The sequence below is a fragment of the Bombyx mori genome, chromosome 8, assembly GCF_030269925.1.
Source record: "Bombyx mori chromosome 8, ASM3026992v2".
NCBI classification, from domain to species: domain Eukaryota; kingdom Metazoa; phylum Arthropoda; class Insecta; order Lepidoptera; family Bombycidae; genus Bombyx; species Bombyx mori.
Genome location: NC_085114.1, coordinates 5,370,768 through 5,395,045, shown reverse-complemented (window position 1 = coordinate 5,395,045; position 24,278 = coordinate 5,370,768). Strand labels below are relative to the sequence as shown.

At 36.5% G+C, this 24,278-nt stretch overlaps 1 protein-coding gene across 16 annotated transcripts in view; it reads right to left on the bottom strand.

The window, feature by feature from the left end:
• Window positions 1-24,278, bottom strand: part of LOC101736088 (putative polypeptide N-acetylgalactosaminyltransferase 9) — a 203,057-nt gene that overhangs the window by 70,022 nt on the left and 108,757 nt on the right. The window contains exon 2 of one of the 16 annotated variants that reach the window (XM_038012593.2): window positions 4,682-4,722. The exons of the other annotated variants lie outside the window; for them this stretch is intronic. The gene's annotated coding sequence lies outside the window, so the exon portion shown is untranslated. The remainder of the gene's footprint in view (window positions 1-4,681; window positions 4,723-24,278) is intronic. 16 annotated transcript variants of the gene reach the window in all.

The following is a 24,278-nucleotide window of genomic DNA, read 5'->3' as shown; positions in this document are numbered from 1 at the left end:
CTACTACTGTTTCTCGGCAAATTTATCGACTAACTAATGTTATATTGGTGTCTCAACTGTTGATATCACGTACCGAGCCGCGATTAGAGATGACATTTTACACATTACGTATTTTGTCTCTACAACATTAAGATAGTGTACTAGAATATCATTGTGCTTCAGTTTGACGTTTATTTGCCTATAAAAAAAGGACGAGGATATGACGCCGGTGCATTCCTATCGAGCGATCTGATTGTGCCGGTCTCTGAATCCCACAAAGCAAGTCCCAATTGTTCTGATTTACCCACGCACTTAACACATTTTCAAAAAGGACTCTTTTTTATTGCTTAGACGGGTGGACGAGCTCACAGCCCACCTGGTGTTAAGTGGTTACTGGAGCCCATAGACATCCACAACGTAAATGCGCCACCGATATTGAGATATAAGTTCTAAGGTCTCAAGTATAGTTACAACGGCTGCCCCCACACTTCAAACCGAAACGCATTACTGCTTCACTACAGAAATAGGCAGGGCGGTGGTACCCACCCGCGCGGACTTACAAGAGGTCCTACCACCAGTAAGAAACTTTCACAACGAAAAAATTACATCGTATAATAAAAAGCAAGCCCGAAAAAAAAATTTATTAGCGGTACTACTACGTAGTATCACGACCCTGCCTATTTTTGCCGTGGTGAAGCGTAATACGTTTCTGTTTGAAGATTGGGGCAGCCGTAGTACTATAAAAAGCTCAGCCATAAAACTCATATCTATGGACTCCGGCAATCATTGAAAACCGGGTAGGCCATGAGCTCGTTCACCCATCATAACAATAAAAACAAAACAAAATCTACGAGGACAAACAGCAAACTTAATTTTACAAATAATAATCCAACTAAAAGTAATAAAAGTTTCCACTTCATTTATTCGGTACTAAACATTATTACAACATATAAAGACGTTACGAGCACTAAACAATTAATATTGAAAACTTAATAACTATCATTATCGCCGCCAAGGTCTAAACTAAAAGCATCCACAGTTTATCAAGTCGTTATACACACAGCCACTAACGAACACTATAACCTCACCACATCAGCAATTACAATTATTTCGATTTGATATATTCCGTAATTAACCAGATAGATATATGTATCATCATTATCCTGCCCTTCTCCCAGTCACCTGGGGTCGGCGCAACATGCTTTCTCCTTCCATACTCTTCTATCATATACCATTTCTTCGCTCACTCCCCTCCTACCCATATCGTCTTTCACACAATCCATCCATTTCTTCTTAGGTCTACCTCTTCCTCTAAATCCTTCCACATTCATAGTTAACACTCTCTTAACAACCTCATTTTCATTTCGTCTCATCACATGTCCATACCATCCCAAACGTGCACTCCTCAGCTTCTCTGTCACAGGTGCCACTTTCAGACTTCCTCTAACATATTCATTCCGTATTCTATCCATTCTCGTTACTACAGATAGATATATGTATGAGATTCCAAATTAAAGGTGAAAGCCAAACGTTTGCGATGCTTAAGTTGACGTTTGCTATTTGTCTAAACGTAAGGAGTGCTGCGAAGTGACGCACGATTAGTGTTTACTCTGTATAGTACGGCTTACCAATATTAGGAAAGGGGTAGGGGGAAGGTACATTTTGATTTACATTAACAACGTGTTAGAATTGTTTGTATCGGCACATTTGAAGAAAAATAAAACGCTTATACTTAATCATATAGCGATACTTAATCAAAACACCGCAGCGTTGAAATCAATGGCTCTATAAATGTAATGCATACGAGTAATTTTATCTGACACAAACACCAACGGCCCAAACCACGGAATAGATAAATAATCTATTCCGTGGCCCAAACAACAACAATAAAAACCCAACTCATTCTTGGGTATCCCTTAAATTCATAATAATAATAATAATATAACCCTTTATTAAACTTTATTTGACACCACATGTACGGTGACATAAATTGGCAGCCTTATCGCTAAAAGCGATCTCTTCCAGGCAACCTTGCAGGTTGAGTGCAAGGACGGTGCTGTATCTTAATAAGCTTACATAAAAATATATACTTATATACATATGTGAAAAATAAATACAATATAAGATAGACTTACATACGATTAAATACAAATAAATACTAAAAATATGCAAGTAAATACAAAATAAGTAGCAACTTATATAGTTATACCGTAGGAGCCATATTATTGTGCAAGGTAGTGCGATTTTAATCTGAACTTGAAAGTTTCCAGCGAGGACGATTGTTTGGTGTTTAAGGGTAGTGCATTCCATAAATTGACTTCTTCAACCACAAGGGAATGGTCATAAAATGACGCCCCGTGAGCCGAAAAACTTCAGCATTAATTAAATAACTAAGTATAATTTTAGTTAAACAATCTATCTATCTTTCACTCCACTTCACATCCACTGCTTGACCTAGGCCTCTCCCAAGATTCACCACGACGACCGGTCATGCGTTGTCTATAGCCAACGGGATCCTGCGACCTTCAACAGGTCGCGCGTCGGTCCACACTATGAGAGGCCTACCCACGCTACATACGTCTTTTGATACGCGGTCGCCGCTCGAAAACTTTTCTGACTTTGCAATCATCTGTTCTACTAACAATGTGATACAATATCAGAATGTAATTCTGCATAAATTAATTTCTATCATTTAAGCAAGAATAGGATTTTTCAATAATTAAATTCATTCAGTTTAGTCTACGCATAAAATAAAAGTTATAACTTTTTACGTTACATTTAATTTAATTTACGCATTTATTTATTATTAAATTTATTCATTTATTACATTTAGTTAATTTAATTAAGTTACATTTTTACATTTTTTTTTACATTGCAAACAGGAGTGGGTAAAAATTGTCGATTAAAATATACAAAGAAATTATATCAAAATTAATTAGTTTTCCGTTAAACTTTCTTAAGCTTAAATTCTTAACATTTAAAAGCGTTTAACGGAGATTTTAAATAAATAAAAATATTTTACCTTTTGTCATTAAATAGAATTATTAATATCATACTCATCCGAATCCATAACGTCTGTAAAAATCTTAATTGATTTCACTGAGACTTCAATAAAATTTCCAATGAAACTAATTATCAAAGCACTTTTAAATTAAACTTAAAGAGTTTTCAAATAAAAAGTAAAAACTACGGTCACGACTTCGTTCAGTATATTTTAACAAGTTATTCCAATAAAACATACAGCACGTAAGCATACCAAACAATAGGAGAAAAAGTTAATTGTGCTTCAACCTAATAACGCTTTTTATATAGAATTGATTTTACTTTAATGGAATTCCTAACTTTAATTAGGGCATAGTTTTGTTCGAATATTATAAAATAAATTATGTTCTTAAGGGAGGTATTCGACTTTATATATTTTTTTCAACTTTTGCGTACCATAGTCGTCCGTGACCAAGAAAACTTTTAAGTATTCGAAGTATCCGAAATAATACGTGGAATTAAAATAACAAACGATATAAAACCCTAAAGTAGTTTTTATTTTCATTTTCAATTGTAATTAAATTATTTGCAAAATCGAATGTAAGAGAATAACACGTACATCAGTTTTCCTAACATATGTATCGGATAAACAAACACAATTTTTCACAAGGAAAGGGCCTCCCTTTTCGCTCTTTAGAAATGATCAAGTCAGTTACGTGACCAGAATATTTCGGACGTAAAAAGCAGTATTCGCTAACCCAGACAGTCATTGCTTAAAGCAATAGGGCAGTGGGTGACTTGTGTGCCCTGTGCCAATTTCACCCTAGTCACGACAAGGGCAAGATCGTCCAAATCGTATTTGTCTAGGCAAAGTTTTTTGTTTCAATTATTGGGAGCTCAATTCGAGAAGGTCTAAGGGCGAAAAAGGAATATTTTCAAATTGTGTTTGACTTAAGTTTGCCATATATAATATTCGATATAGTCTTGTTTCACTTTGATTAAACTGATTATTTTATGTGTGAGAATATATTTGCTATATGGTCCATGTGGTTTCTTTTCGGATTTGAAATTTTCAATTCATGTATGTATTTCACAAGTTTTCTGAGAAATTGGAAGAAAACTTTCTCACTTTTTATCCCATTGGATTCGTATTACGTGTACATTCAAAATTTTACCTTTAATTTTGTGTTTAAAGCTCTTTGCAATTTATCTTATACTAAAGCTAGTTATCCAATTAATGTTATTCCCTAAATTGCAATAGGTAAACATTTTTAAAGCATACTAAAATAAGATATTGATTTATGAACCTAAATCTCGGAAATTTATGGCAACATCTTTATTCAATTAAGAGCATAATTTTAACTAAAGCTTAAGCAAACTGAATGACTTTAGCTGCAAATTGGTATTCAGGAATTAGAACAATAGCTTCAATTATACCGAGAGCTCCAATTAAACCAGAACTCGGAGCGCATTTCAACGTTTCTCCGGCTGAAAATTTGATTTTAACTGACAAATTTCAAAATTGAAATTGTATAGACCGCAGCAGAATTGAATGTAAATTCTAAAATTATGTTTCAGCTGTTTTAGATATAAATACAAATCAAAACTTGTAACTCCGTACTTACAAACGTGTGTTTATAATGTTCCGTTCTAGTTATTTAGAAAAGGTCAGTATTATTCAAAAGAGAAAGAAAGTGAAGAATTATGAATGTAATTTCACCTGATAATTAAGGGCTCCAGTTGATTAGCATAAAAATTTACCTGAAACAAAAAGGTTTAAATTAGGTTTGTTCATCAGAAACATTTATTCACACTGACTAGAAACTTAAATAATATTTTACCTTTTCTAAATTATAAATACCGTCGTTAAAATGATTTTTCAAATATTCTTCGATGGCCAAACTAAATCTAATTCACCTTGATAAGAATCTCATATTATTGATGAGCATCCATCATCATCTGCTTTATCATCAGATACAATATTATAAGCTCCTATCCAACATAACAGATACGCATTAATTTTAGAAAAAAAAAAATGTTCGTTAAATCATATCGAGAGACGTGTTTTTTATCTGTCCATTAATTCCCACTATACGAGATAATATAACGAATTTATTAATATGAATTATTACAAGCGAAAAGTTGTATTATGAATTCAATAAGAATAGAAAAAAGGAATGCTCTAAGCGAAAGAACAAAATTCAATTTTAAATTAACGAAAATAGGGATTACAGTATTTAGGTTTGACTTTGGCACTTTAAACAGAATAAAGGTGCTTACACGTTTTCTTTTTGGCTGAGAATTATATCACTAATTGAAGTATTTTTTAACAGCGTTTCAATATCTTAAAAGGGTACCCAAAGGATTAATCTGTACGCTCTATAATCAGAAATAATACACTAACTACACCTTAACCTATTCCTAATACTATCATTACTATCATCCATATTTTACTTTGTACTGAGTGTCTAATTCCTATATTGACTACTAGTGATTGATTTGATATTGATTGGCGCCATCCGTCTTTAGAAGTATGTATTTATTACATGGGTAGGGTACTTACCCGAAATACTCTCTAGTATTAATAACTACGTAAATTTGAAATACCTCGTGGGTTTCATTTTGTGATCCTTTTTCGTGGAATTTATAATATGTTTGACATGAGTAGGTGCTGGTCTTCGTGATTTGAACTCCGGTGTGACAGTAAATTTTAGTTCAAAGGTACTAGTCATTAGTAATTATGGATGCTTATCACATCTATTGTTATTACATTCGTGAACATAAACACATAATAGGTGGGAGGATGTAGCTGGATAACGATATCAAGCGCAATGATAAAATAAAAATATTGAGTGGTTGTTGTAGCATGAATATTTATACATTGTGGTATTATTTTTAATTGCTTTAGTGAAGATACGTAGAAGTAGAGTAAAAATAGCGAGCAAACCATTTCTTAGTAATGTCAGCTATTATTATTAAGCAGTAAATGAGTAAACAAAATTTTGGAAAATACAGCTCTTATTGACAATTACGAATTTATGCTTTAAAAATAATCCTCAAAACTGTACGTAAGTTATAATAATTGGTCTAAACAGCTAGTTACAGTTAAAATAAATGAATTAAAAAAAAAAGAATGTCAATGTATACATCTCAAAGAAGAAAATAATGTCAATACCTATAGAATTCACAATACCTTCTTAGGTTCTAAATAGAAAATTAAAATCGGTATCAAAAAATTAAAACTATTAGACACATAAATTACGTAATTTTGAACAATTTTTATGATTGCGAACATACTAAGACACAATATTTAGTAATTTTCGAAGTCTGTGAAGAAATCGTCAACTGGCTAAGCCCAATTAATAGAAAGTTGAATTCGTAGGGAACGAATGTGAAAGATGAAATTAATATCTCGTGACAAGAAATAATTCGAACGAAAGGAAGGTCAAAGTAACGGATCGTCTTTTGAACTACGAAGAATTAGATTATGAGTGTCATGAAATAGAAAACCATCCGGTACGATATTTAGGTAACGATGACAACGCAGATACCGATAACAATAGCAGGCGGATGATTATATTCAGTGAGACGACGAACATTGATTGAGCGCATCCATTGTCGAACTTAGAAACGGCAAGATCAAATAGCACAAATCTTCATAATTACAATACCTACATACGCTGCCTTTGAACGTCGTGTATACAGCACCTTAATTACGAACGTTGACTAATACCAGACTAATACCGAGTAACAAACTCGTGACGGAGCTCCGATGAATATTAATACATATAGACGAGCCGAGTCAAACCGGTGTAAGCGAACACGTAAACATTTGCATACGATCATTATGATTTGTTTTTATTGCTTAGATGTGTGGAGGAGCTCACAGCCGCCCACCTGGTGTTAGATGGTTACTGGAGCCCATAGACACCTACAGCGTAAATGCACCACCCACCTTGAGATATAAGTTCTAAGGTCTCAAGTATAGTCACAACGGCTGCCCCACCCTTCAAACCGAAACGCATTACTGCTTCACGGCAGAAATAGGCGGCGTGGTAGTACCTACCTGTGCGGACTCACAAGAGGTCCTACCACCATTAATAAATCGTAATACGAAACAAATGAAAAGAATAACCGATATACGGCTAAATTAAATGATAATCGAATTGAGATATCAAATTTGTGGATGTAGCTTTAGATTCGAAGCGACGTATACAAGGAGGAGGAGCTGACAAAACAAATTTACATAAATCCCATTGAATCCGTAAAAATGACGCGCGACAGTGGAGCCGTTATATAAGCTTCGGATATCATTAGCCGGGACACGGCTCGAACGATCACTCACTTGTGCGGCCTCCTCGAGTCACGAGCCCCGGAAAAAATCCCAAATATCAATCTTTTTACTCGAGCCCGTGTTACGATCGATTCTAAATTGAAAATCCCAAGGCCTTTTAAATCACTCGAAGGCTTCATTTCTTACCCGAAGCTAAGTGAGTGCGACTAGTTCATGAATAATCTATCTACATGTCTATCTATATAAAAATGAATTGCTGTTCGTTAGTCTCGCTAAAACTCGAAAACGGCTGGACCGATTTTGCTAATTTTGGTCTTGAACTATTTGTGCAAGTCCAGAGCAGGTTTAAAAGGTAGATAAATATGAAAATACTCGGAATTAAATTAAATAAAACAATTTTGTTTTTTCTTTGATGTGTCCCCCGTCGGACGGATTCCTTTTGTTTGTTTTAAGTTTATTTTATACAAAAGTTTAGGTCTTTTATTGATAGATTGAAGCACTACGAAGTCTGTTACGAGTGATAAACGTTATTTTTAAGAATGTTTTGCTCAGTGGAAAAAAATACAAATATTTCCGTGAATCTGTAACGTAGTTTACTGACATAATCAAGGAGATAAAATTATGAGATCTGAATAATTAAACATACTTACATATTAATTAGAACATTTTTGATAACAACATCAATGTTGATTCTTAGTATGTACATGATTCATTTTAATACCTCACCTTTCGTTTGAATTTAACCACGAGTCGATGCATAAATATACAGGGTGGCCCATAAGTCCTTTGATATGAAAAAAATTTATTAAAATAAAACTAATTACATTATGAATTAAATTTTTATTTACATAAAAAGCTTAAAAAACGGGAATTATTTTTTGAAAATAACATCTCCTAAATGTAATCCGTTGCGATCACGGCACTCTTGCAAACGACGTCTAAAATTGTCGATGACTGCGCGACACGTCACTGCTGAAATGCTTGTCATTTCTCTGCGGATGTTTTCTTTTAGGGCCTCAATTGACCGCGGGTTTGTGTCGTATACTTTAGCCTTAAGGTAGCCCCAAAAAAAAAATCCATCGGTGTCAGATCTGGACTACGTGGAGGCCAGGAAATGTCTCCTCTCTTAGAGATAACTTTGCCAGGAAAAAGTTGACGGATAACGGGCATAGCAGTGTTAGAGGTGTGAGAAGTGGCCCCATCCTGTTGAAACCACGTCCTGGCATTAAAGCCTGAAAAGTTTTGCAATTCTGGTATGAAAACTCTTCGATCATAGCCACATATCGCTCCGACGTAACAGTAACAGATTTTCACGAATAGACTGTGTCACTGTGTCTATGTTTTGTTCCGTACGTGACGTCCTTGGGCGACCCAACCGCGGTTTATCTAACGTCGAACCGGTCTCCTCGAACTTAGCAACCCAGTTCTTAATCGTTTGAAGAGTTGGAGTGTCGTCAAAGTTGTGTAAACCTTTGTGTTCTCGAAATTTACGCCGCGCAACGGTTGCCGAATTGTCGTTTTTATAAAACTCGCGCACACAAAACGCACGGTCCGCTCCGGTAAAACGCTCCATCGCGACTAAATTCCCAGAAACCGAAGTTACTCCCCCCGCTTCCCCTGCACCGCTCACGCGCGCCCTGTTCGTTTTATTCAAATTTTACTTTTCAAAGGACTTATGGGCCACCCTGTATATTTTTTCAATTTTAAAATTCACTACCATAAATAGAATTGGAATAATAGAATACATTTTATTTTTTTGCTGGTGGTAGGACGTCTTGTGAGTCCGCACGGGTAGGTACCACCACCCTGCCTATTTCTACCGCGAAGCAGTAATGCGTTTCGGTTTGAAGGGTGGGGCAGCCGTTGTAACTATACGTGAGACTTTAGAACATTATATCTCAAGGTGGGAGGTGCATTTACGTTGTAAATGTCTATGGGCTCCAGTAACCACTTAACACCAGGTGGGTTGTAAGCTCGTCCACCCATCTAAGCAATAAAAAAAAAACATGAAATTATAATTTAAACTCAAACTGAACGAGCAATGAATAAAGTAGAACAATCCGAAGCTTGTTTCTATTTTATTAATTTCATTCTGATCCTGTCGTTGCACTTTCAAAAGTCTTCAAAAGTTTTCAAAGTGCCCGACTTTTCTCGTAAACTTTTGCATCACGAAACACAATCAAACTGAACTTTACCCTATGGAATTTAGTAACGATTTCCATTGGCACAGCGAAAGTCAGAAGTGTAGTTCGAAATTTTATTTAGGAGAAAACTTTCTACCATGTGCACTGTTTGTCAAAGTTAAACGTGAAGAAACGAAAATCTTTTTTTATACCAACTTTACTTGTTTGATTTAAATCTAAATCTTTAATCACAGATATGCGTAACAAAAATATTTAATATGAGTAACAAAAGATCACCTTGTTTTGTCTCATGCGATCGAATTTTTTTCTAGTTAAACCAATAAAATCTGCAGTGCGATTAGTAATATAAAATTATTACAAGTTGTAGAGCATTGTGAGGTTGCACAGTTACATACTACCGACCTGCATATCTCTACAGTAAAGGAATATAGCGTTCCAGTTTGAAGGGTGGCCGTCAAACAATAAAATGGATAATTCAACCTCACGACTGCGACTGGGTGATAGCTTCATGCTTAAAGTGGGTATGGGCTTTGGTAATTGCTTAATAGCAATGAATACCAAAAATACGATATGTTTTTAGATAATCCAGTATAATAACAATAAATTCTAGATACATATATCATGCCTGAAATAACAAACTAAATACTTATATAGCATTTAACCTTTATGCATCAAACATGCTTAAAGCGCACACACTTCATTAAGATTATAACAAGATTCGTAAAAGAATACGTTAAGTGATTAACTAGCGTTTTTTTTTTTTTGCTTAGATGTGTGGACGAGCTCACAGCCCACCTGGTGTTAAGTGGTTACTGGAGCCCATAGACATCCACAACGTAAATGCGCCACCCACCTTGAGATACAAGTTCTAAGGTCTCAAGTATAGTTACAACGGCTGCCCCACCCTTCAAACCGAAACGCATTACTGCTTCACGGCAGAAATAGGCAGGGTGGTGGTACCCACCCGCGCGGACTCACAAGAGGTCCTACCACCAGTAAAGTAGCGTAAAATATAACTAGAAAAAAGACACACACACACAAACTAAATTATCATAAAATTCACTTAAGAAAAGTAAAAGGTGAGATATATTTTCAACTACTAATTCCCATTAGGTCTAATTTAGGCTAAAAGCCACGGCGCGGTCTGTAAGAAACCTATTTTGTGTTAGGACATTTCGCTTACAAAGTAACGGTTTCGCTGTTAGAGCCACAAAATGATCTTACCTTCCTTGGAATTTTTATTTGTATTAAAACCTTTATTTTTCAACGGGATAAAGTGTGGTATACTTTTATTCGTTCTCGATAAACAATTCAATTATATTTCATCGTAAAAAAAGTAAATTACAAAAATATTTTATCGTAAACTATGAATTATTACAATTCTATCTCTCGTCAACCGAATGATCATTGTTCTAGACTCTTCTTATATACTGTGTTACTTATAATATTTTGTATTCAAGTTTAGTAGTATTATTCTCATAATTCTCTCGCAGGTTTGCTGGATGAGATTTCTTAAAGAAATAAGCAGTGCCTTTGTACATAATTTTTCTATTACTCTGTACTATGTCTTCATTTTTGTGTGTAGGTACATAAATAAATAAATAATAAACAAATAAAATAAATTATTTAGAAGTAGTGGAACCCGTTAACGTTTCACTGTGACTGTAGATAATCGTGTTATAACGATGTGAAAAATGTAAAAAACATCGACTCTCTTTTGTAAATATGTACGAGTATATATTGGTAGTATGACTATGACAGAAACCTTATCTGGAGTACTCAGAACAAGATTAAAAGTTTTTACCACGATCGAATCAATAATTTAGGAGAATTATAGAACAAATATTCATTTTTGTTTTTATAGATGGACAAATAAGACAAAAACCAAGAAAAACTTTATTACCGGTGGTAGGACCTCTTGTGAGTCCGCACGGGTAGTTACCACCACACCGCCTATTTCTGCCGTGAAGCAGTAATGCGTTTCGGTTTGAAGGGCGGGGCAGCCGTTGTAACTATACTGAGACCTTAGAACTTATATCTCAAGGTGGGTGGTGCATTTACGCTGTAGATGTCTATGGGCTCCAGAAACCACTTAACAACCAGGTGGGCCAACCATCTAAGCAATAAAAAAAGAACAAATTTTAATATTGGTGATGGCGATTTCTACGAGCTTTCTGTGGAACGTCTTTAAGTTGGTTACTATTATATATATTTTTATTTACTCGATGTTTGAACGTCTTCACGATTCACTTGGTGATAGTAGTCACCTATAGATTTCACAACACAAAGTCTATCTATATATGTACATACATAAGGTCGAAATGTCAATTTCATTGTATTACGACTCACACGAACAGCTTACCTCAAGACTATCAACTGAATACAAAGAAGCCATCAAATTACATTCAAAAAAGCAATGTCATCTTAATTATTATGTTTTATAAAAGAAAACACGCTTCTGATTAACTCTAGTCAAAAATACAAAGTTTCATTGGTGCGACTTTAGATTGATGGGCGTCATACAAAATTTTAGCGAAAGCCAAGCGAATTTCGTACGTACTGGCAAGATTTAAAGTTTAAATGTTTTAATATAACGGATTTCGCAAGGCACGACCCGGTAGCACTGAATAAGACGGGTCAGAGGTTGCTTATTCAGACATTGTTAGACACGTTTGCAAAGGAACAGAATACCGTTTTAGATTCTCAGCTCGACGCTATCTAAAAATGGCTTAGTCATTTCAAGACGCTACATTATTTATGTCGTAGATAAAATTGAATATTTCATGAAATATTTTTGTAGGTACTTCACGGAACATTTACCGTTATTTTTTATAACTTCAGCTGATAAAGGCATTTGTGTTTCGCAAGAAAACCTGATAATTGGTAAGAAATGTTAAAAATACTCCTTCTTAGACTTTATAATCTGTATACATCATTTGTTGTTCTTTATCTGACTTGTTGTTGCTTGACATTCTATTGACATTTCTTCTTTACCTCTTTTTGATATGACATGACATTTTTAGACATCTTTAAATTAATACGTGAAGCAAAAACTTTGTATTCCTTTTTACGAAAATTGCGCGGACGGAGGAGTATGAAATTTTCCACACTTATAGAAAATATAGAGAAGAAGTGCACAATGCTAATATTTTTTTAAAATGATGCATAAAAAATACATTATATCAATAAAGAAAACATTACACACACTACATACCATGTATTTGACGCACACACGCATGCATTTCAAACTTTTGTTCTTGACGTCTATTGTCAAATTGGAAATAGAATATGGTTTGTCTTTGTTAATATTTTTTATAGTGTAGTGTTGGCGAAATTTGTGATTATAGAAGTACAATCATAATAGTGTACAAACTTACAATTCCAATTAATTATAGTCGAATTTCGACTACTGCGGGACCTCTAGTTTTTCTTAATATTTCAACAAATAGTACTATTTTTTATTATTATTATTATACTCCATTTTCGAGCGGATGAATTGGCAATGCTATATGTACGCCATTGTTGTCACATGCATCATGCCATAAATTAAATAGTTTGTTTCTTTTCAATGTTAGATGTTTGTGATTTGGCAGTACTTTTTTAAATAAATAAATAAATACATATAAAGTTATTAACCAATATTAATTAAATGATTATTATAGGTATTAAATTCAATCGTTATTGCTGTGTCGACTTCAACTCTATCGATGCAAATAAGCAGATCACAGCGAAACATTCAATCGATAACCGCAAAAACCATCTAGGCATCGAACAACGCAATAACGCTCTGTCGCAAGGCCCCCAACAATTTAATAAGACCTCCGAAACATAATGTTGCGATCGACGATGATCGTGTGGCATCTCGGATAGCGGTGAGGCAACCATTCTGACCTTTTACTTAACCTTCTTCTAAGGGCCCAATCTCACTAGCGTTTGAGATAGCCATTAAAAGCTAACATAAAAGATTTATGAATGAAAGGCTAGGAAATATATATGTTAGACTTACAAAACTGTAAAATAAAACACTATTATCTATTATTTAAGAACAATAACTTCAAATAGTGAAGGTATTTATGTAACAACGGAAAAACAATACGCAATTCTTTTTTGATAAGTAGTTCACAGAAATTGATTTGCGGTGTAAAGATATCGGATGAACAATTATTATTGTTGAAAATTAAAATTAAACCGCTAGTCATAACAAGCAAGTTGCAAGCAATTACGTAATTAATTCCCGTTAATTTTTATTAAACAACTATTCACTCTATGAATTAATGTGAAATTCATCGTCAAATCACGGCATTGGCGACTTGAAGTCAGTTAGTTATCCTACAAATTGTAACTGGTTCTAATGAACCTATTAAAATATATTTTAAATTTCTATTGAACCGTATATTAGGGCAATATCTGTTGTATAAATAAACAAAGGTAAAACAATTAAGTGCTACGTTTTTGTCTATTTGTGAGCCGAAGTTCTTTATTTTATTTAGTAGCTACTGATAAGCCTCATTGTTACCATTTTCGGAAGTAGTCAAAAAAGCTTTCAAAAAACAGCAAAACAGTTCAGTACAATTTTATCTCCTGTTTTACAACAATTTTTTCTAACACGCATAATAACTCGCCTGACAATATACTTATTATGCCTATCTATGTAACGAAATTTGTCATCGCAATTTTGACAAACTTCATAATGTTCGATATTTTTTTTTTTTTATATTTATTAAGGATCGATCAAAATTCAATAATATTTTTCCTTGAGCCTGGTTTTCGCACAAAGATCGGAAAAGAAAAAAATATTCATCTTTTTGTTCGGCTTGCTATGAATGTGCTATTTTTTATGTAAATTTTTTTAGTAATGACATTTTTAAGTATTGTCAATTACAGAAAACACGATTTATAAACTAAAAACTATAATTACGAATCGAGATCCCGGCAAAAAAAAAACTACTTTTGGATTGATAAAACAAAAGAACATGATGCGAAAAACCGGTTTGTCATTTTTCACACATTTGCGTTTGATGTCACAACAAACAAATAATGTTACGTACATATTATTACGTCGCTTGAAGATTAGAAAGAGACAACTAGCGTTAGTTTGATTCATATGTAGCTTTCGACAGATGACATTTTGCTTTCTACCGCGTAGCACATAGTCGATCCAGTTTGAAGGGTGGGATATACGATAAGATCGAGAATTCGACCTCGTGTTTCAAGATGCAACGGTGGCATTCACTTTATGGTATCTAATTGTATCTATAGACTCCTGTATCCACTTTCCACCAGGTGACTATTTCTGCCGTGAAGCAGTAATGCGTTTCGGTTTGAAGGGCGAGGTAGCCGCTGTAAACTATACTGAGACCTTAGAACTTATATCTGAAGGTGGGTGGCGCATTTACGTCGTAGATATCTATGGTCTCCAGTAACCACTTAACACCAGGTGGGCTGTTAACAATCAGGTAACTAATATTTTATCAAAAAACATAATTGTTATTAACAGAGCTTATTTAATATACAAAGCATTAAGTTATAATGCGACTTTGAAATTAAGAAAGCCAAATACATTAACCTACTTGATTTAATGTGTAGCAATCGTTGTTATCATCTTTAGCGATGTAACAAAATTAAAAAAAATCAAACTATTCACGATCCACATAAAAGCACTTATTGTTTATTAAATGAAGTGCTAAAGTAACGACTTAGCAATGCATGAAATCGAAGACTTAAAAGCAATTCAATAATATTTTGCATAACCAAATGCCGCTAAGTGTTACGTTCATAGATCGATTTGAACCAATCGGTGAAAATAAAAACAAAAATAGAGGCATTTCTATCGGAATAACTTTTAAGTTCTTACTCGCACTATCGAAAACGAAATATTTTAGATGTTTTTTGTTATTATTAGGTAAACAAAATATTAACAATTAAAAAAGAATAAATAATAGTTTAAAAAACTAACAAAATACGCTATATACGCTAAATAATAAATACGCTAATTAAAGCGTATTTTGTTAGTTTTTTTAAACTATTATTTATTTTTCAATTTTTAGTTGAATTTCAATATTTTTTTTCACATAATTTACATTTCTTAATATGGAATTGTCACCGGTCCTTAATAAGTACACCTAATTTCGAGTTAATCCGACGTTTTGAAGGGGGTCAAAATCATGTTCAAAGATTACGTTACAAACATACATACGTCTGAAGCTAATAAAATCGTATTAAAAATACGACCTTAATGTAGTGGCCAATACATCTAAACCCATCAAAAGAATACCTCGCCAGTACGGGTTTTCACAATTATTTGCTGCGTAGGTTTTTCTTTGTTTCGGATAGATATGCAGAGCCAGTGAATCGGATGCCTTTACTGCTTTACCAGTACCTTTTCTCTTTGGTGGCCAGAAAGCTTTAGCGTTATACAATGCGCGGACGCATCGCAGTACGCTCACCTTTACTGGTCACATCCGGGTCAAGCACGAACTTGACGCAGCCTTACACTCAACAAGCAAGAATTTTAACGATACAGTAAATATTACCACAATAAACAAATATGAAACTCAATAGTTTAGCCGTAAAATTTCGTGATTTCATCATTTTATTCGAACTAGTGGTCCGCGCAGTGGTCGAAATCCGACTGTAATTAATTGAAATTAGAAGCTTGGACATTATTATGATTATATTGTCAAAGATTATTATACTTCTATAATCACAGATTTCGCCAAGACTACACTATAGATAAATAATATTAAAGATAAACAATATTAACCTATTTTCAATTTGACCACAGTTTTTGACAAACTAAAGTTTGACAATAAACAAAGAGTATATTATATACATATGTGTGTGCGTCAAATACATGGCAGTGTGTGTAATGTTTTTTTTTTATTGTAATAATGTATCTTTTATGCATTATTTTAAAAAAAATATTAACATTGTGCACTCCTTCTCTATATTCTCTATAAGTGTGGGAAATTTCATACTCCTCCGTCCGCGCAATTTTCGTAAAAAGGGGTACAAAGTTTTTGCTTTACGTATTAATATAATATAGATTTAGTCATATTTATTAAGACTATTTATAAATAGTTCAACTCGTAACCGCTTCCTTTTCTTATTTGTTCTTTAATTTATATTTTGTTGTATAGTACAGAGAGAGAGTTTTAGTTGCGGAGAAGTATACTTTAAATGTAAATCGAGTTTGGATAAGTATCAAGTGAGTATTTAAATGACATTAACTCGTAATGGCAAGAAACAACAAATTACAAGAATAAATAGCACAAAAAGTAAAATTTAAGTACCGAATACTTTGTTAGAACATAACAGCTTTGAACATAACTTCATGAAGTGAATTAAAACACATTGTCGTATAAGTACTTATTGCTTAGGTTGCGATTTCAACGAAACACTTTCATTTTACAATTGTACTTATCGCAGTAAAAGGTTTATTGAACCAAAACAATGCGTTTCGTAAAAATCGCACAAATATCCTGTGTTTTAGTAAGAGTTTTTTCCCCCAGTCCGAGAATGCTTGTATCAAAAATATTAAACAATGGTTAGAAATGGATATTGTCTAATCAGTGTATCTGAAGGTGGCATTACTATAGTTTTCGGTTCAACAACCTAAGTCGATTATTGCAGGAACAAAATAAAAAACTGGCCAGTTCTATTTTAAAAATGTCGATAAAGCGTATTTTACACAAAACCTGCTGTGAATTTATAAATCGGTCTTTGGTTTCTTTATAACATGGCGGTCATAAAATATGACTGAAATAGACCATCCGTCAAGTCTATTTCCGCTCTAGATACATTTTGAACATCGGCCGGTTTCTGCAACAGATCTATGTACTATGTCTCGATTGCTGACCCAAAAACTAAAAGATTAATTTTGTTTTAGAGTATTCGACGGATATTTTGGATAGGTAGAATGGATACCACTTTAAATTATTGCAGTTATTTTAGTGCTTAAACCTAATGTCTCAGAGAGGGCATTCAAGCTTTAGCGTCTGCGGGCACCAAAAGCACAAAGGGGTTATAAGCTTTTTGTCTGTTTACTCTAGTAAAATATAGAAATGAAATAAATTTCACTCAAAGTTAAAAGAGTTGGCATAATATTTCAATACACGCATAAGTTACTAAGACATTCTTGCATTATGTAATACACTACAGGTCGAACTTAGTGTTTTTATAAAGATATTTGGTCGTAGGGTAATAAGTATAATACAAACTTATATTCTTGTTTATTAACTGTGCTTCTTATTATATAGCTCAGACGAAAATAACAGCGTGGACAGTCTGTGTTGACTCAGCTGATAAACCAATAAAAACAAACAAAAAAGTAAAAGACCTTTTAATTATTTCTACAACTATGGAAATGGCGAGTAACTAAAAATAAATCACTTTTTCGCTTGTCTTTGGCAGAATTTGAGAATATGATCTACCCCACAGTAAGCCAAAGAGTCCTAAATTTATCAACAACATGTCCAAGCTCTTGTATGCTAGTTATACGGTAATAGCAATACTACCAATGATAATGAAAGCCACACAATATACATACATTATTCACCTCCAAACCTATAGCTTCGTAAAGTTAGTGTAATTCCTTTTAATATTATCGATCAAACCAAAGTACCATAATTTATATACAACTCCTGACATTTGCAATTCGGCTAGACAAATAAAATTACAAAATACAAATGTGACTTATGCATCTTTCAGATCACGTAATGTTTGAGGTTACTTAAAATTGACATCTTGCGTTACCATAACTATTGCCAATGTAAATTTACATGTTCATAAACACGGGGATGTGTTCATTTAGAAACTGACAATTATTTATCATAATAAAATGATTCATAAACGCGTCTCCGGTTACGCTATTATACAAGTAATTGCATAAATCCTTTCACTTAGGATTTCAGTACCTGACGAACGATTCTCATGGCGGAGACGATAGTTTAATTTTTTTTTCTTACCTATGCTGATAGCCTTGAGAGCCTATTTCAGCTTCGCCCTAACGTGTAGGTGAGCTCACGGGGCTCAAACCAGAGTGTTGCTTTCACTGGCCCTAGTAAGAGCAGTGCTTCGCAGAATCTATCACCGGATCGGAAACGCGACCCACTGAGAAGATCCGGCGAGAAACTCAGTGGGCTGTGTATGTGGGTTATATGATAGTCTGCATTGTCAAGTATGTGTATAGCCGAATTTAAATTAATTCACGAAAAGAGCACGATCGCTTCAGCTAATAGAAATAATACTAGTTTCCCATAATTCTTCAGTAGTGGTAGTATCGTTTATCTTAATATCTAAATTAATGCTTTCCATATGCCGAATTGTCTAAATCAAAGACTCGCAGTTATTCAAGAGAGTTAATGTGATGTGATCACGAAACCTAGTCAAACCGAAATATAGTCAAACTATGATAACGAAACAGCTCCAGACTACGAACTAATATAAACGAATAAAATTTTGTAAATTATGAATCTATATATTAATACGTGAAGCAAAAACTTTGTATTTCTTTTTACGAAAATTGGGCGGATGGAGCAGTATGAAATTTTCCACACTTATAGAGAATATACAGAAGAAGTGCACAATGCTAATATATTTTTTAAATAATGCATAAAAGATACATTAAATCAATAAAGAACACATTACACACACTACCATGTATTTGACACACACACGCAAGCATACTATTTGTTTATTGTCAAACTTTTCTTATTACTTATAGTCTGTTGTCAAATTGAGAATAGATTAAATATTGTTTGTCTTTAACATTATTTGTCTAAAGGGTAGTTTTGGCGAACTCTGTGATTATAGAAGTATAATAGTCTTTGACAATAGAATCATAATAGTGTACAAATTTATAATTTCAATTAATAACATAGTCGAATTTCGACTACTGCGGGACCACTAGTTCATCAATAACAGATAAACAACATTATCATGTGATTAAATAATAAATGAAGTTCTCAAAGCTACATTCACCATACATACATACGAGTGTATCTCAGAAACATACCACACCGTATAATACTCGTATTATCTGAGCAAGATTAATCAGCCTGACAATACTATCGCTATAACAGTTGGATATGTTCTCGATAGAACGCAATTGATAGATCCTGTTTGTGTGTGAGCGTCGTTTGTCAAAGTGAATTTGAAACTAGACGACGAGGTCAAATATAATAGCTTCCACTTAGGAAATAAATCCTCTAATTGTCAGTTCAAAATGGGATATTCATTTGATTACTTCCATTAAAAAGGAAACGTACGTTTAAAGGCAAGTATAAGTAAAGTCATCTTTGAAAAAGGAAAAAAAAATGAAAAGCTATATCGACGCTTGAAAGGCAAATGTAACTAAGCGACAATGCGTGAACTTTACAGTAGACTAATTTAAAGTTGAAATTAATTTAAAATATACATGAGAAACACCTGAAAAGAATTCTACTTTAGCGAATCTAGGTGTAGGATTGAAATGATTTTAATAGACCTAGAATTTTTTTTTTTTTGCTCATCGAATATGGTTATTGCCTATCATTTATATACAAAGCAGTTATTGGCGCTTAGTCACGTTTTCCTTTCAAGCGTCGATATGATAAAAAGGTCACTTCGTTGTCATTAAGCTTATAGGACAAAATCAAAAAAGCCCACTACATTCATAGCTGGCTCAAACGAACTCAAAATAATCCCTTGATTATTTTATATCCATTCCATTACATTTCAAAACAAACAAACTACGCATTGAACTAATAACCGATACATGACGAATATTTTAAGTTAAAATAAACACACATCGTGGAAAGGTTCAAAGCTTGAGGGCCAACCCCGTTTTAATGTTGCAGATTGGAAGTTAATTAGATTTCAAAATTTTCCAGCCTGCGGCTCAGGCAATCGAGAGAGAAATTAATACGAAATCAAATTTTGAAGTGAACAATAATATAGAAAATTGGTAAAATAATATTTAGAGTTTTTCTAAAATGTTTCGTTAGTATTGGGCGCGATTATGAATTTAATTTACAGATAAAACAATCGAATTATGCCTTTGGTTCAGAGATTATTTAAAATTCATACATAAACTAAGTTTCTCTGAAGCGGTTAGCAAAATATGTAGTTAATTTTAATACGAGTAAATCAGAACTTTCGCGTCGATATCTACTATTGGGAATCATGTTTAAAACAGAGTATATAAAGAATTACTTAAGTGTTTAATTGTAATAACGACCGATGACGGAACTGATAATCTTGATACAATTAAATTCAAATAAAAAAACTTTGAGCTTTGTCGAAATAAAACCCAAATAGTACAAAGCAGTTATACTCGTTTTTTTTTTTTTTTTTTTTTCCACAGGAGAAAATCGCCGGATCCCCACCCGCGCGGCAGGTGGGGTATGTGGGAGTTGAACCTCACTAAAAACTCCTGCCGCTCACAACCGGCGCCCTACCTCGGACCGGGCCGGAGCCCAGTCGGGGCTATTGAAACGGCGGGACAGGGTTGACGCAGAGCACATTACATCCATCCCACCGTCCCACGGACGCCGGACCGGTGGCCGCCAGCGAAACGACCACCGGTTCCCTCGTTCAGCGGGCCGAGAGCCCGCTTTGATGGCGCCGCGTTACACCTTCCCCCAGAGCGGTCGGGGGAACGCGGTCTACCATCACCCGGCTTCCTATTGCGGGTGAGCGTGCAGAGCACGCCACCCCTCGTCTGGGTCCCTCCCCGCACAAAACGGGTGGGACCTCTAGCTCTTAGGGGGCCAGGTCACGGATACGACCCCGGTCCCGACCCCCTGCTCGGCGGCGGCGGGTTTCTGCGTAGTGAGGAGAGCTTTCCCTCACTCGCCCCGCCGCCTCCTTCTGCGAGATGGTGCACTCGCAGAAGTCGAGCATAGCCTTCCATGACTCATCGCTGCCAAGCATCGACGCCACGACGCCAGGCAGCGACAAGTCAGGTCCTATCTTTGCGACCAGGACACGGCGCTGCACCTCCCAAGCGGGGCAGACAGCGAGCGTATGCTCCGCCGTGTCCAGGTCGTGTCCACAATGGTGACACCTCGTCGTCGGCTCAGCCCCTATCCGGCGCAGGTACTTCCCGAAGCATCCGTGCCCGGTCAGCACCTGCACCAGACGAAAGGTGAGACGTCCCTCGCCACGATTCACCCAGTCATCAAAGACCGGGTAAACCGCCTCGACGGTCCGTAGCCCCCACGTGGGGTTGGCCAATCGCCTCGACCACGACTCGAGCACGGACCGCCGAGAATGGGCCTTCCGCGCCCGCAGCTCACTCTCGGGGACACGCGCCACGCCCCGAGCACGAAGCTCGCTGCGCCACCGATAGTCGGCAGCGAGCGACTCCGCCTCCAGCTCCCATGGCGGCGTCCCCGCCAAAACACACGCCGCCTCGAAGGAGACGGTGCGATATCCGCGGATGACCCTGATGGCAACGGTGCGCTGCGGCCGGCGCAGGAACCGAGCCATAGTGGCCCGGTTGCGCGGCTCAGCCCACACAGGTGCACCGTACAGGGCCATCGATCGCACCACCCCCGCGTAGAGACGGCGCACAACCTGATCCGGTCCCCCAATATTCGGGAGCAGCCGGCTCAAAGAACCGGCCGTCCCCATCAATCGGGGGACCAGCTCCGCAAAGTGAGCACGAAAGGCCCACCGGCTGTCCAACACGAGGCCGAGGTACTTCAACTGCACCCCGACCCCTATCCGGACGCCTCCAACCACGATGTGGGTGTCAACGGGTGGCGCCCTCCGCGGCCCGTGAAACCACAGAGCCTCGGATTTATTGAGCGCCACGTCGAGACCCAGCCTCCTTATCCTTCCGACGACGAGGGCCACTCCCGCTGTGGCGAGACGGGCAGACTCCCTAAAATCATCCCCCCGGGCCACGACCAACGTGTCGTCCGCGTAACAAATAACGCGGAGGCCCGGGAGGAGGGCGCCCCTCAGCACCCAGTCGTACCCGATATTCCACAAGAGGGGGCCGAGAACCGACCCCTGTGGAACACCACGCACGACCGGAAAGCGATGAAGGGTCCCACCGTACCCGGTACATACGACCGACCTGGCCCCCAAATAGGACCCAACCAGCCGGCGGAGGTAGAGGGGCACTCCATGCCTCTCCAGTGCCCCCCCTATCACGGTCCAGGGCAGAGTGTTAAATGCGTTGGCGATGTCAAGAGACACCGCCAGCGCCACCCCACCCCGAGAGACGGCCTCGTCCGAGAGGGACCGCACGCGAAGAATTGCATCCACGGTCGAACGGCCCTCCCGGAAGCCGTACTGCTCCGCCGACAGGTCAGGCCCCACCCCGACCAGGTGCCGAACGATGCGGGCAGCCAGAATACGTTCCAGCAATTTTCCCGCCTCGTCCAGCAGCACGATAGGACGATATCCGGCGGCTGTATCCACCGGGCGCCCCTCCTTCCTCAACAACACAAGTCTACCCGTCCGCCAGAGCGACGGAAACCGTCCCGACTCCAAGCAGCCATTATATAGCTCAAGGAGCCGGTCCCCCAGGGCACCGAGGGCCAAGGCCAATACCCGGCCGTGGACTCCGTCCGGGCCGGGGGCCGTGTCTTTCGCAGTCATCTTGACAACGGCCACCCGGAGCACAACGGCCACCCGTAGCTATCTAATTAGTCACAGAAGTGTGACAAACCAATTTCCACATTATTATGAGATCTATTTTTCATATATTATGAGAATTACTTGTTATAACATTTATTGCCCATTAATCGGATTAAAACCTAAATGAAACTGTTCAATGAAGGAAGCTGTCATTTGAATGGCGCTTTTCTATGCTAACATATACACCACATTAACAAGATTTTTTTTTAATTTTTATTAACCGACTACATAGGCCGTCCACCTAATGATGAATGGAAACCATTTTCTATGGACGACAGCGATGCTAAGATCGTAGAGCCAAACCGTTGCCTATATGCCCATTTTTTGTAGTAAAATAATTAAAACATATTATTTGAGACAACCTTTTTAAAAATGATCCCAAGTTTGATTAAACACACTTCCCGAAGTGTATAAAAGGAAGGATCCAATATAATTTCTTAGGAAGGCCTCACTCCGACACTACCGTTTTTCCGGTAAACCAATACATATATTAAAACAGCAGAATCTGGTATGTCTGTACATTGTAGAAAAGTAAAAGAACAAATCCAGCGAATACCAAAGTTTTATTTATTTATTTCTATCGAATTGTTTTATAAATTCTCACTTATTTCTGTTTACGATACGGATTTTTACGTAATATTCACTGATTGATAATAATATGTAATATATAATATACAAAATAATATGCCATATTCTATATGATAAGCGCTATATTGTTGTCTTATATTTCTTAATTGTCTTAAATATCTTCTGTATGAATATCAAAAAATTAAAGCCGAAGATATGGTGTTTATCATTAAAGTCATGCTCGTATTTTATGTTGCAAGCTTATTCTTACTTAAAGGCCTTTGAAGCTTACTTTTACGCCCATACTATTGAATCGATCCAACAAAGTTCGGTATAAAAATAGTTTCAACACTAGTAAAGAATATAGGCTACCTTTCTTCCCACTGCTGAAGACGGGATCTCCGCCCATAGGATCTAAAGCGTGGTCTACAAGGGTGAAGCAGCAGGAAAAAATCTGCTAATTAAATATTATTAATAGGAACGACAACATGATGATTCATTCATAAGATCGTGACATATTATTGTAGTGAGGCCGAGACATTGAAAGTAGTTCACCCTGACAACCCATCATACCGTGATGATGTATTCGTGACCGGTACGGTATTGGCAAGCAACTTCTCATAATCGACTGACGTCATGATTAAAAACTGCGGTAATTTAAATCATAGTTTCTTCTCCAG